The 12,128-nt window shown below is 41.9% G+C and overlaps 1 protein-coding gene and 1 non-coding gene across 12 annotated transcripts in view; both read right to left on the bottom strand.

Annotated features, from left to right (window-relative positions):
• The window catches only part of rhbdf1b (rhomboid 5 homolog 1b (Drosophila)), a 46,081-nt gene that overhangs the window by 22,597 nt on the left and 11,356 nt on the right, over window positions 1–12,128 (bottom strand). The window contains exon 1 of one of the 11 annotated variants that reach the window (XM_037755457.1): window positions 4,584–4,899. The exons of the other annotated variants lie outside the window; for them this stretch is intronic. The gene's annotated coding sequence lies outside the window, so the exon portion shown is untranslated. Of the gene's footprint in view, window positions 1–4,583; window positions 4,900–12,128 lie in introns of those variants that run through there. 11 annotated transcript variants of the gene reach the window in all.
• Window positions 142–235, bottom strand: trnai-uau. The gene is made up of 2 exons: window positions 198–235; window positions 142–177 (listed from the first exon to the last, which is right to left on the bottom strand). It is a non-coding gene; the product is annotated as a tRNA-Ile (tRNA).

Below are 12,128 nucleotides of genomic sequence, written 5' to 3' on the forward strand. Positions count from 1 at the left end.
TCAACGTGTGTAACAAGCACCACACTGACATCTGTTTGGTCTCCCTCACAACAATGACAAGTTCTGTCTGCTCTGAGTGATTCATTCAAGTGTCATTATCAGTGCAACTCCTGTGATTGACAGCTCAGGTTAAAACTTCTCTGCTCCAGGTGAGGCTCGAACTCACAACCTCGGCATCACTCTGCAGGTTACTGTCTTATAAGTACCGCGCGCTGACCGATTGCGCCACTGGAGCCTCTGTAGAGCAAATGATTGAGTAAAATCTTAGAAGGGAATTAGTGCAACTTCAACACCACAAGATGGCGCTAGGATCCTCATAGGTAAGGCTCTGTTCTTATACTCAGACACACACATATGCCTTCAATGAACAGAGACAGACAGAACAGAAAGGGATGCTATTACTCGCTGATGAGTGTGCTCTTTTTAAACAGACTTCACATATAATAAGTGGTCTGAGTGTAGCGGGCCACCTACTAACAGACAGAGAGCCTGATAGATCGAACAACAGAGCTACACAAACAGAGGGGAAGCCGCAGAATAGTGAGCCAAAGCCTCCACTCATCCTGTTGTTTGCTGGTTAATGGGTTTATGGGTAAATGAAGGATTTTGGAGAGCGAAAGGGGTTTTCCTGCTTAACCGCTCCAGTGGAAATATAAACGAGACATCTCTCCGTCTCTGTGAGAGCCAGTGAGCGCACCAGTGCACATGAGGCAGTTTGCAGTGACACCTTTTAATATGAAGTGTCAACACAAAACAATAATCATTTCTTTTCCAGTGGGGGTTATGCATTTTAAAGCTGCTGAGCTGGTCAGGTGAAGCACGAACTCAAAACCTCAGCACCTTCCTGCTTCTTACTGGTGCCCACATAGTAACAATAGCACTTTATCCTGCGCTGAATAGCTCCTCACCTCATTGTATTAAGTGCTGAGGCTGTAGAATTCACCAGCACAAGTTCACCCCCACAAAAAAAAGGCCCTTTTGATGACTATCACAAAGTTAATGGACCCGTTCTCTCCGTTCTCACTCGGTGCAGAATGCAGCTTACAATGATAATGGTGGCACATTGACCACTTGAAATTTATGGTAATTTTTTAAACAATGGGTCATTGACTTTAGACGGATTCTAGACACAGAAGCAGGCACGTTTCTAGCCCACGACTATAGATTTTGTACCAACTGAAGCTGGAAGATTGTATCAGCTGTGCCTAGCTAGCTAATGAAGCTAACATTAGCTTTATGATTTGGTTGGAAACACTGTCTCCAGCTGATTTTTTATGTTTCCAGCTGACTCGTTTTAAAACGAGAACCCTGTTAAAGAGTCTTGAACATGCACTTGATGCTTTAGATACATGATAACATGCTAAAATACTGAGGTCAAAGCTGCATGTCTCAGACAGAAAAAAATGCTTGAGGGCTTTTATTTTGAAATGAAAGCAGGAAGTGTTGATTTAAAAATAAGTCTTTACTTTTTTCATCTCCGTAACATTTTTTTTTTACAGATAGAGACATCGAAACTGTCGTAATGTTGCTGATATGATGTTAATACACAGTCAATAGATCACCTTCACTGCTGTGAACCCACGCGCGGCTCGCGTCAAACATAGGCGAGACCTCGATTTCTCTAGAAGGGACGCAGCTGAATAGCGGCTGAGCCTGTTAACACGGACGCCGAAATAAAAAAAACAACAGGTAACGCAGCCGCCACGCGCTCCTGACGTTCCCAGTGTGGACGATGGCTTTAGTCCCGCTGTGAGACAGCGAGGCCCAAGACCTTCCCTGATGTTACTACATTTTGAACAACAAATCCGTGTTGAAATTGGCGAGGGCTAGTTAACGTTAATGCGGTTAATTCCGTGCAGGACTGTGCTGCTTACCGGCTGCAAACAGCTAACGTTAACTAGTTCTCGTCCTGCCGATTTCAACACGGGAGGTGTCATTGATTTACATTATGATGCGCGCATACTCTACTCAGTAAAATGAGTATTGGGTGGTGGTAAATTCTAACCGTTGTCATGAAATGTAATCTTGTAAAATTAAAAAAAAGGCAAAAGGGATAATGGTCTACCTCTAGTAAGGTCCTCTTGAGGTGACTAGAAGTCTTGATTGGTAGTTTTATAGCACGTCTGCTTCTCTCTATTATCCGTCTACACACTCGGTCTTCCCCCGTTCACTTTACTCAAATGACATCTAGTGTGAAATAACGTGTCTGTGCTGCAGCTCAGTTAGAGAAAACATTAGTCGGGTTATAGCTCAGGCCAAGGGGAAGTCATTGAGCAGGAGTGGAGGGACTATTACCGGATAATAGGACATCTGCATAGAGCTCTGGTGAGACGTAATGAGCGACCACCGACGAGGAGCTCCTGTCGATCTCAGCTGTGAATCATTCTTGTCATTCATTGCTGTGAGTGAAATTACAGGCTCTCCCCTCCATTTCCATAAAGCCATCAGCCGAACAATAATCTCCTCCATCGTATGTGGTGCTGGAGCCGATATTAAAACTTCTAGCCAAAGCCGAGTCGAACGAGCTGAAAGACATTCAACACCGGCAGCTGGACGACTTCTTGATACAGGTTGTGCTTCCAAATGTCCACACACACCCACACGGAATCACCGTTGCACTACAATCCTTTAAAAATCCCCCTTTGGATTCTCTCATTTGTCAAATACAATCAGTTAGGTGCCTTTTTTTGCACTCAATTATATCATTCTCTTTTCTTGTGTATCGCCTCTCATGCTTTGTCTATTTAGATAGTGGTTTCCTACATTTCCCAGGAAGCTGTGCAGCAATGCCTACAGTCAGAACAGGAGTGAACTTGTGGCTCCCAGTGAAAGGCGGGTGTGTGTGGACAAATAAAAAGCTTGATTACTCAGCTAGAGATGGGAGTAGTAGTCCACCGCAAGAGCATGAGCTGAGCACGTGGTTCCATTCAACAAAGCTGTCAAACACATCATGGCTTGTTCATTACATACTGATCTACTGAGGTGACTGGGGGGGGGTGTGGATGTTTGTATTTCTCTCTTCTACAATGGATTCAACACTGTGAATTTAGATTCAGAGTTTCATACTGGATCACTTTATTCTCAAGGTAGACAAAACCAAACCAAAAGCTAAGGTTGCTAATCTCATTCATTTTAGCCACTTAAACTGTGTTCGTCGGTTGATCAACCGCTTTGATCTAGGGATGTGCATTCCAAGCAAAAATGCTATTCGAAAATCACTGGGAATTAGTCGATTATTATTCGAATCATCGCCGAATAACCCCCCCCCCCCCCGCTCCCCGCAGCAGCTGCTCCGCGGGGAGAGACAGACACAGACACACACACCTGCACTGACAGAAAAGAGCCGAACTGAACGCGCCACACACGTTTTACAAGGCCTATTGAAGGAGACTGGGTTACGCGTCATCAACGCCAGCTCTAGCGCCTGCTTGAGTACTCTTTCTGTTAGTACTCTCCATTTCTCTCTCCGTCTCTCACTCACTGAAGGCACTTTCAGACACAACACGACAACGGCACCACTGTGCTCTGAAACACATTTTTTCCAATGGTTTTGCACCACGCCACGACGGCTTTTCTCTGCATCGAGCAAAGCCCAACTTCTGATACTGTGCGTTGTGATGTGCAAAGAACGCAGCTCAAACCGAGTTGTGTCGCGAGCACCTCTCTTCTTCCAGTAAACAACATTAGGTGTAGCTGTATTGTCGTCCGGGTGGGGCTTATACACACGATACAGTGCCGGAAACAGGTTGAGATAAGGGAAAGAGAAAAAAAGAAATGTGAAAATTTGTCATAAACCGGGAGAAATGCGGGAGAATTATGACACCGGGAGGAAACCGGGAGAGGGCAATAAAAAAACGTGAATCTCCCGTGAAAATCGGGAGGGTTGGCAAGTATGCTTCTGGTTGCAAAAAAGACGTCCAAAAACAAAGACGGCGACGGTCAAAATGCCAAACTTACGGCTTCAAAACGGCAGTCCACAAACCAGTGGGTCACAGTGACTACGTCCACTTCTTATATACAGTCTATGCCAAATACCTGCAAAACTAAAGACATTCCCATGAGCCTCAGCTGTGTTTACTGCTAATTATCAAATGTTAGCATTCTAACACGCTAAACTGAGATGGGAAACACAAAACATCAGTATACCTACATAAAGAAAATTAGACCCGACTAAACAAATACCTTTTGAAGAGAGACGTAAAATTGAATTATCATCCATAATTTTAATTTTTAGCATGTATGTTGATACACTGACTGTATATAATGTTTAGGCCGGCTACAAAAAGTTGACTTTTATTCCTTTTGCCTCTCAGCTGCCCAGGTCAGCGTGTGTTTTGGTCTCTGTGGTCACATGTGGAAGCCAGAGCATTCTCCTACGGTCACAGAGGATAAACACACCCCTGCAAATAGAAACCTTCAGAACAATCCATAACCACATCCCTTGCTTATTCTGCGGTGTTGAGTGTTTGTGTGCCCGCTGACAGTAACACAGACTCAGATGTACTTACAAAAATAAAGCATGCAAACCTGCACACACGCTCACATACTGTACATACAGTAGCCTATGTACTGTAAAAACTCACTTGACAGCCTTTGCTTCAGCCTCACACGTCAGGTTTTTTGCAATTCTCCATACGGCTAAAGAAGAGATGCCGTGTGGTCCATAATCAATCTTTTCTCATCCTTTTTCCTGCAACCGACATTTGTTATTCCATGATCATGATCTCTCTTTTTTTTTCCTCTAGTTGGGTTTTCATGACAGGCAGATTACAGGCTGTAATCCCTGTGCTGTACACCACATGACATCGCTCCTGCTGTCAGTCCACAGAGGCTCATACCGACCCCTGATTGGACGGCGATATCGCTGCGATGGTGTCATCAGCACCCGGCAGGAAGTTATGCATCTTCAAAGCGGAAGAAGTGAAAATTCATTACAAAACCGTCTGATTGGGAGTCAACCGCTGGGCTTTAACATCTAAACAATGTCGTTTTTTATTCTATTTAGGTTGAGCTTGATGAGGCAAAGATTAGAAAATCACACCACCAATACTGCACTGCTGCAGCCTGATGTGCCAATAGTATAGGGGACTGCAGCAGAACAGCGACGAGATTGGATCCTTTTTAGGGTGACATTTCCTGACATGCCGAGACAGAATGAAACAAAGGCAATCCCCTTGGCACCCAAGCAAGACTTGTCCTGACATTGCTCCCTGATTCTGCTCTTTGAGGCTGAGGCACCCAGTCACTGTGGCATGGAAACTCACTGTGACTGCATGTCAATACGCTTTAATATCCAATGGATGGATGAATGGATCCTAATGTTAAGCAGTCCAAAACTTAATCTCTGCTTCGTCTCCTTTCATTCTCTAAACCTCCCCCACCCCTCTCTTTCTTTCTCTTTCTGTCTTTTCTTGTTTCTGCTCCTCCTTGCATACTGGAGTTTGTTTTTTTCATTTACTCTTTATTCGCTGCTTAACATTTAATGTACTGTCAGAATTATGGTTTGACAAATATGAGTTTTTTGCAGGGTAGTACAACATTTTGGATGCAAAAATTTCATTGGATTTCATTTCATTTGGATAAAAAATGTTCAATTGCGTAATTTTTTTTTTTATGTTCGCTTGAAGTGTTTTTTGCCTTTGTCAAAAAAGAGTTGATGCACTAAATGGGATACGGAAACGCCTTAGCATCATTCCTGAAAAGCTAATCTGGGCTCTATATGAGCCAGAATAAATCAGAATAACCATGGTTACTTTGGCTTCATTTGTTATAAAAAAAAAAAAGCCAGATATCTGCTGAATTTCAGGTCCAAACTGGTATTTATTTTCATTTGGCAGGTTAATGGTATATTGGGGGAAGAGTCATGCTCTTTTCTTTGCTCTCCAAGAGGAAGGTGCTGTAAAACTGCCAATTACCGGAGCACTTCCAAGTTAATTGGTTGGGGACAGAGCAGCAGATTAATGCCAGGTAGGTTTGAACTTTATTACGCTGGCATTGCTCCGCTCTAATAGGCACTATAACCTGCCCAACAGCACCACTGGGTCCATTTTACCTTGAGGGTTAATGCCATTTTTTCAGGACGGTGCTTTTCGGAAGTTGTGTTCATGGAAACTGACTGACTGCAGCCTCAAGAAAATTGCCTGCTCCAGGTGAAAGCTGAAGTCTTGAGCCTTACACTGGTAAGCACACTGCGTGTAGCATGCTCATGTTTGTGATGCTTTGCTTCAAAGTAAACGGAAAAAGATGTTGGCAAGGCAAAATTTCAGACATGGGACTTGCTTGCATGCTTTTTAGGAGATAGCTTGTATTTCCCCCCCCAAATTTGAATTCATTACTTCCTGTGGGCAGAGAAGCGATCGTGCTTTACACCAGAAACTCATCTGGGCGTAAAGAAATAAATCCAAAGCTTCCGATTTCAGGAAAATGATGCGTTCATCTGTTCAACTGATCCTACAAAATCCTGCCTTCGGAAGCTTCTAAAAAACTGTACATCTGCATGTTTCTCTCCATCATCCTGTTTGATGCTGTGATGTAACAAAGCACGAGTAGGTCACATAGATTAACAGTGAGTTATGCCGTGTACTTTTACCCTCCACCCCCCAAACCATAGGACCACGTATGCTCTGGGCTCTCATCTGCACCAGATGTTACAGTCATAACACAGGGGGTCATTTCCTTTCTGTTTGCAGAGTCCTGCTGTAGTATGAGTGTGTGTATGCGTGTAATCTGCTGCTACCTATACAAACAAACTCTAATTAAATGATTAAACATCTGCCAAAACATGAGGAGTATGTCAGTTTAAGAAATCGTCATCTCAGAGAGCAAAACAATAAATGATAAATGGCATCGGCTGAGAAAACAGAGGAGCACTTATCTCCTTCCCGGCCAATATTTCATCCAAATTCTACTTTGACTTTGACTTCCTGAGGCTTTCGTGACTCCAGCTTATCATCCTTTTTATTGTGTTCACCAACTGTTTCCTGTAATCATACTGGGAAAGTGAGGATGGGTTTGGGAAACTTAACTCTACAGCAAATTCCTTCATATGTTAAAAAAAAAGAAGCAGCGATCGAGTGTGGCTCACTTTACATGATACAACACTGGTTCCCGATGCTAACGAGAGCGAGAAGTTCATTAGTCGATCAGCCGCTTTGCTGCTACGCCTCAACTCAGATCGGTGTGGAAGGGTGCTGACACATGTCCTACCCACTTACACACACACATATACAAAACCACACACACAGGAAGCAGCTACTTAAAGCTATTGTGTAGGGAGCATTTTCATATGTATGTAAACGTACCATCAAATGTACACCTTTGCATATTGAATTGTCAATTGCAAAATGCAATGCCATTTGAATTTTTTGGTCTCTTTATTCATATGACAATGCATTTTGCAATTAGCAATTCAATGTGCAATTTGTGTCCCACCCACGTACACATGCATACTGTACAAAACCACACACACAGGAAGCAGCTTCTTAAAGCTTCTGAGTAGGTACTGTAGCATTTTTATATGTACGTAAACATACCGTCAAATGCGACACCTCGGCAGAATGAATGCAGAATTTCTTTTAGAGTTTCGTAGAAGTATCTTAAAATTAAGACCCCTCTTACTTACAGTCACAAAAAGGCCTTTGGAGCCTTGTATGCCCTCCCCGCTCCCTGGTGACACTTGGTTTTCTCATTCACTTTACTGTGTGTTTTTTCCATCTGTTTTCCAATCCTTACACCATCTGCCATTGTGAGGAACTCTCAAAAGCTTCAAATCCATTTTAGCAGAAAAAACAGTGCCCTCACCCTGTTCTATAAAGCAATCTCCTTCTGTGTCAATAAAACAGTAGAAATTCAAATGTGATCTGGTGGCATTGTAAGAGCTCCAAGTCTTTTCATCGATATCATTTTGTTGTGGTTTATTGATGTTTAAATGCTATATCGAAGCGTTATTAAAAGCTCCAAGCTTACAAGAATAAAATGCACAAAGATTAGCTCTGCGGTCGATCACCGATTCCCCATGTGCTGCAACCTGTGTCCAACCTGCCTCGCTGTGTGGCTCCACTGCACCGTAAGAAATACCTCACATTCCTGTAAAGCACCTTGCAGCCCATTTCCCTCCATTCACTTCTGCCTGCTGCAGCATGATAGACATGAAAACCATGATCGTAGAGGTCAAAATGGTTGTAATACAGTATAGCCCATTCACCTATCCCAATCCTAGAAATAAATATTTTTTTAAATTATTAGTATCAGCATTTCTAGGGCAAGTGTCACTTATTGTCTGTGCTGGCTTATTTATCCAGTTTACCGTGTCAGTGACTTTGTCTCATGAATGTGAGAGATGTGACTTTAGTTCCTATGCGTTGCATTGTTAAGGTTGTTTATGAAGACATACAGTGGTGTAATATACGGGGTCCATCTGCGACACTTGCCAGTGAATAATGACTGAAGAAAAGTAAATGAAATATTTACACCGTATAATCACATATAAAATCTAAGCACACTGCAGAGTGTATGTATAAATATTTGCAAAAGGCTGCCTGGGAAAAGCTAATGCATAATTCAGTCAGCTAATCTGGATCAAAACACGGCAGCTTCAACATATTCGAGCAGCAGCTTGAGTACTCGCAATAAAGCTTTTTCATTCACATCCCTTGACAATTCTACCAAGGTGAAAACTACAACTACCGCCTCACGGTTATTGGCCTCCGCCAACCATTCAAGATACAGTTTACTTCCATGTCTGTCCAAAATGTCATCACTTCATCATTTAATCCTGTTAGACATTTGTGTGAAATTGTCATGATTTGCACATGAATTCTTGAGTTATGGCCCAAAACTTGTTTTGTAGGGTCACAGTGACCTTATCAAATTTGAAAAAATGGCCTTCACAAGAATGGGAATGACGTGAGGTCACAGTGACCTTTGACCTTTGAGCTCTAATTTCGAATCAGTTCATCCTTGAGTTCAAGTGGACGTTTGCGCCAACTTTGAAGAAATTTGCTCAAGGCGCTCCTGAAATATCACAAAAATTGGACGGATGTGAGGTCACAGTGACCTTGACCTTTGACCACTAAAATATAATCAGTTCATGCTTGATTCCAAGTGGACGTTTGTGCCAAATTTAAAGAAATTCCCTCCAGGCGTTCCTAAGATATCACTTTCACAAGAATGGGACGAATGGAGGTACGGAAGGACGGATGGACTGACAACAACGAAAACATAATGTCTCCAGCCACGGCTGTTGCCGGCACGGAGGCATACAAAATGATTAGTCCACTACACAGGAAAACTGCTTGGCAACTATTCTGTTAAAAAACAATCATAAAATGATGAAAAATTTGAGAATTTGCTGCTTTTTCTTGTCTTGCATTATGATAAATTAAATATCTTTGTTTTTTTACCTGTTGGTTGGATAAAACAAGACATTTGATGACATTCCATTGGGTTCAAGGAAATTGTGATGGACATTTTTCATTATTTTCTGATGTTTTAAGACCAAACAATTTATCGAGATTAACTAAATACTAAAACGAAATAATTGGCAGATTAACCGATAATGAAAATAATCGTTAGCTGCAAAATAGGCTTTAAAAAATATAGGTGAACTGAATGCGGAGCTCATATGCTTAAAAAAAAGATGTTTTTTCCTCCTCTGGCAGAATGTCCTTTGGACTTAATAAATAAGGGAACAGCATAAAAAAGCTGCTTAACTGTACAGAGATAAAACAGCAGACAATCAGAGCAGGTCAGAGGTCAGGCCTACATTCTTTGTCTGCCTCTAAGCTCAATCATCTCTACTCTACTCTCCTCGGCTGTGTCAGCAGGAGAGATTTAATTGGCAACTTGAAACCGGGGCAAAATCGGAGAAAGTTAAAATCCTCGGCTAAACTTCCATTTTCCTTTTTGCATAATCAAAAAGTCTCACATCTTCGTCATAGTGAGAAATGTCTCCCATGAAAGTCATTAAGAGATGATCAAAGGATTGGCACGGGCTACTGCTGTCAAGTGTTTCCTATACTCTAGATTGACATGTGGCCTGTGGGAAAGCAGCCTTTGAATCTCACAATATTCAAACCTCGACACACTGTACTTCATTTTACACCCACACATTTATTGCAAAGCTGTCTGCACAGGAAGACAAAAAGAAAAAAAGAAGTGGTATGATCTTTGAAGGGCTTGCTATCAAATACAACCTCGAGGTAACTCTTGCTGGCTTCTGTAAATATCTTGACACATTAAAATGTTGGTGGTGACATTAAAAAAAAAAAAGTATTCAAAAGTACCGTAAGCATTCATTATGACTGGAAATGTTCTACCACAGTGTTAACATGACAATAAAGCTGTGGCCACAAGCTGCCTCTTGTGTGCAGATGACCCGGTATGTATCACGGCAGCGAGAAGAGGAAAATACAGCAACAGATGCAGAAAGATGAAAAAAGCAGAGAAACTTTTATGTCATGTTGGGAGAAGATGAAAGGAGCGAGGAGCAAAAAAAAAAAGTCAAAGAGAAAAAAACAGAAGCATTGCAGCAAAGCAGAGAATGGGATGACATGTGTGGAGGGAAAAGAGAGATGGATGTGGAAGAGACTAATTTTCTATGTCAATCAAATACAGTTGCCCATGCGTGTCTAACAACATGCTGCGTAGTTACAAAATGCAGGACTGTGTGTGTATATGCATGCACTTTAATATGTTTGCGCTTGTTAATTCACATCCATATGCATGTGGTGCGTGCATGGGTCAGCGTGCATGTCTGTCTGTCTGCTAAGCCGAACATCTGCATTAGTTTACTCGTTTCTGTCAATGAGCCGTAGGGCGAGTTTAGTTTGGGTGAAGCTGCAGAGACAACAGTGCAACAGTGTAACCCTCCACCAGTCTCTGTGTTATTACCCTAATGAGTGCTGACAGATACTTCAGTTCATTTCTGAAGTTATTTTAACCCAAACCATGATCTTTTCCTAAACCTAACTAAGTCGATCTTTTCCTAAACCTGAAACCTGAAATTGACACGTGTTGCTGGAAATTCATAGGAAAACGCACAAAAAATGAGGAATAACTTTTCGTAAGATATCCTACGAACCATTGTTATGAGAATACGTTGAGCATATGTAGAGCAACATTTGCATACCATTTGGAGTCATGTTTGTGTCCACCTGATGAATATAACTCAAAAATTCACTCTCTTTTAGCTCTGTTTTTGGTCTCCACCAACTCTTGAGGGAAATATCTGGTGCTTTAGCTGCTAAATGCACACTACGATCACCAGCTAGTTGCTAACTGTTTGGAGCTGTACAGTAAGGGTTTCTTTTTAGCTTTATTTGCTATAAACAGCTGCCTGTTGCGTCTGAAAACGACGGTGATGACTGAAGTTACGGGCCTTAAAACCAAAACAATGAGTTGAAAGACACTAAATCACCCGGGGACCTGAAAAGAACTGCAGAGTCTGGGCATTATTCTCTGTGGATTCGTCACTATGAGCAACTATCACATAACACTAAGCAACGTATCCTCATACAACGGTTTGTATGATATCTTCCGAAAAGTTATTCCTCATTTTTTGTGCATTTTCCTACGAATGTCCAACAACATGTGTCAATTTTCTCTACAGTTTCTTTCAAAATAAATTTCCGCCTTCACAGGAAACAACTTGGTTAGGTTTAGGCAACAAAATTATTTAGGTTTAGAAAAAGATTGTGGTTTGCGTTAAAATAACTCCGAAAGTGGCGCAAATTAAGTATGGAAGTTACGAGACAAATCAATGTTGACATCAGGTTTCTCACGGGGCACAAACAGCGGTCTCCTGGGCGAAAGACCGGTGTTTTTTGACCCACCCATCCACCCCGACACCCTCCCTACACGGTATTTGCTGCTCTTCATATTTCCTGGTTCACAATTACGTGGAATACAAACAAATTGATTTTGTGGGATGAATACGAATTACAGTGTATTACTTTTCGTTGGTATAGCTACGAACGGTGAATGAGAACAGACTGCACTAAGTAATCTGATCCATTGTTAATATACCAGTATTGCTTAAAGCAGCTTTAAGTTTTCTGGTCTGCCTAAAAAAACACCCTCTTGCTCAATAAACTGGTGCAAAAGTATTTGATAATGACTTGACTTGAGAT

This window comes from Sebastes umbrosus, chromosome 20 (assembly GCF_015220745.1).
Source record: "Sebastes umbrosus isolate fSebUmb1 chromosome 20, fSebUmb1.pri, whole genome shotgun sequence".
In the NCBI taxonomy this organism is placed as follows: domain Eukaryota; kingdom Metazoa; phylum Chordata; class Actinopteri; order Perciformes; family Sebastidae; genus Sebastes; species Sebastes umbrosus.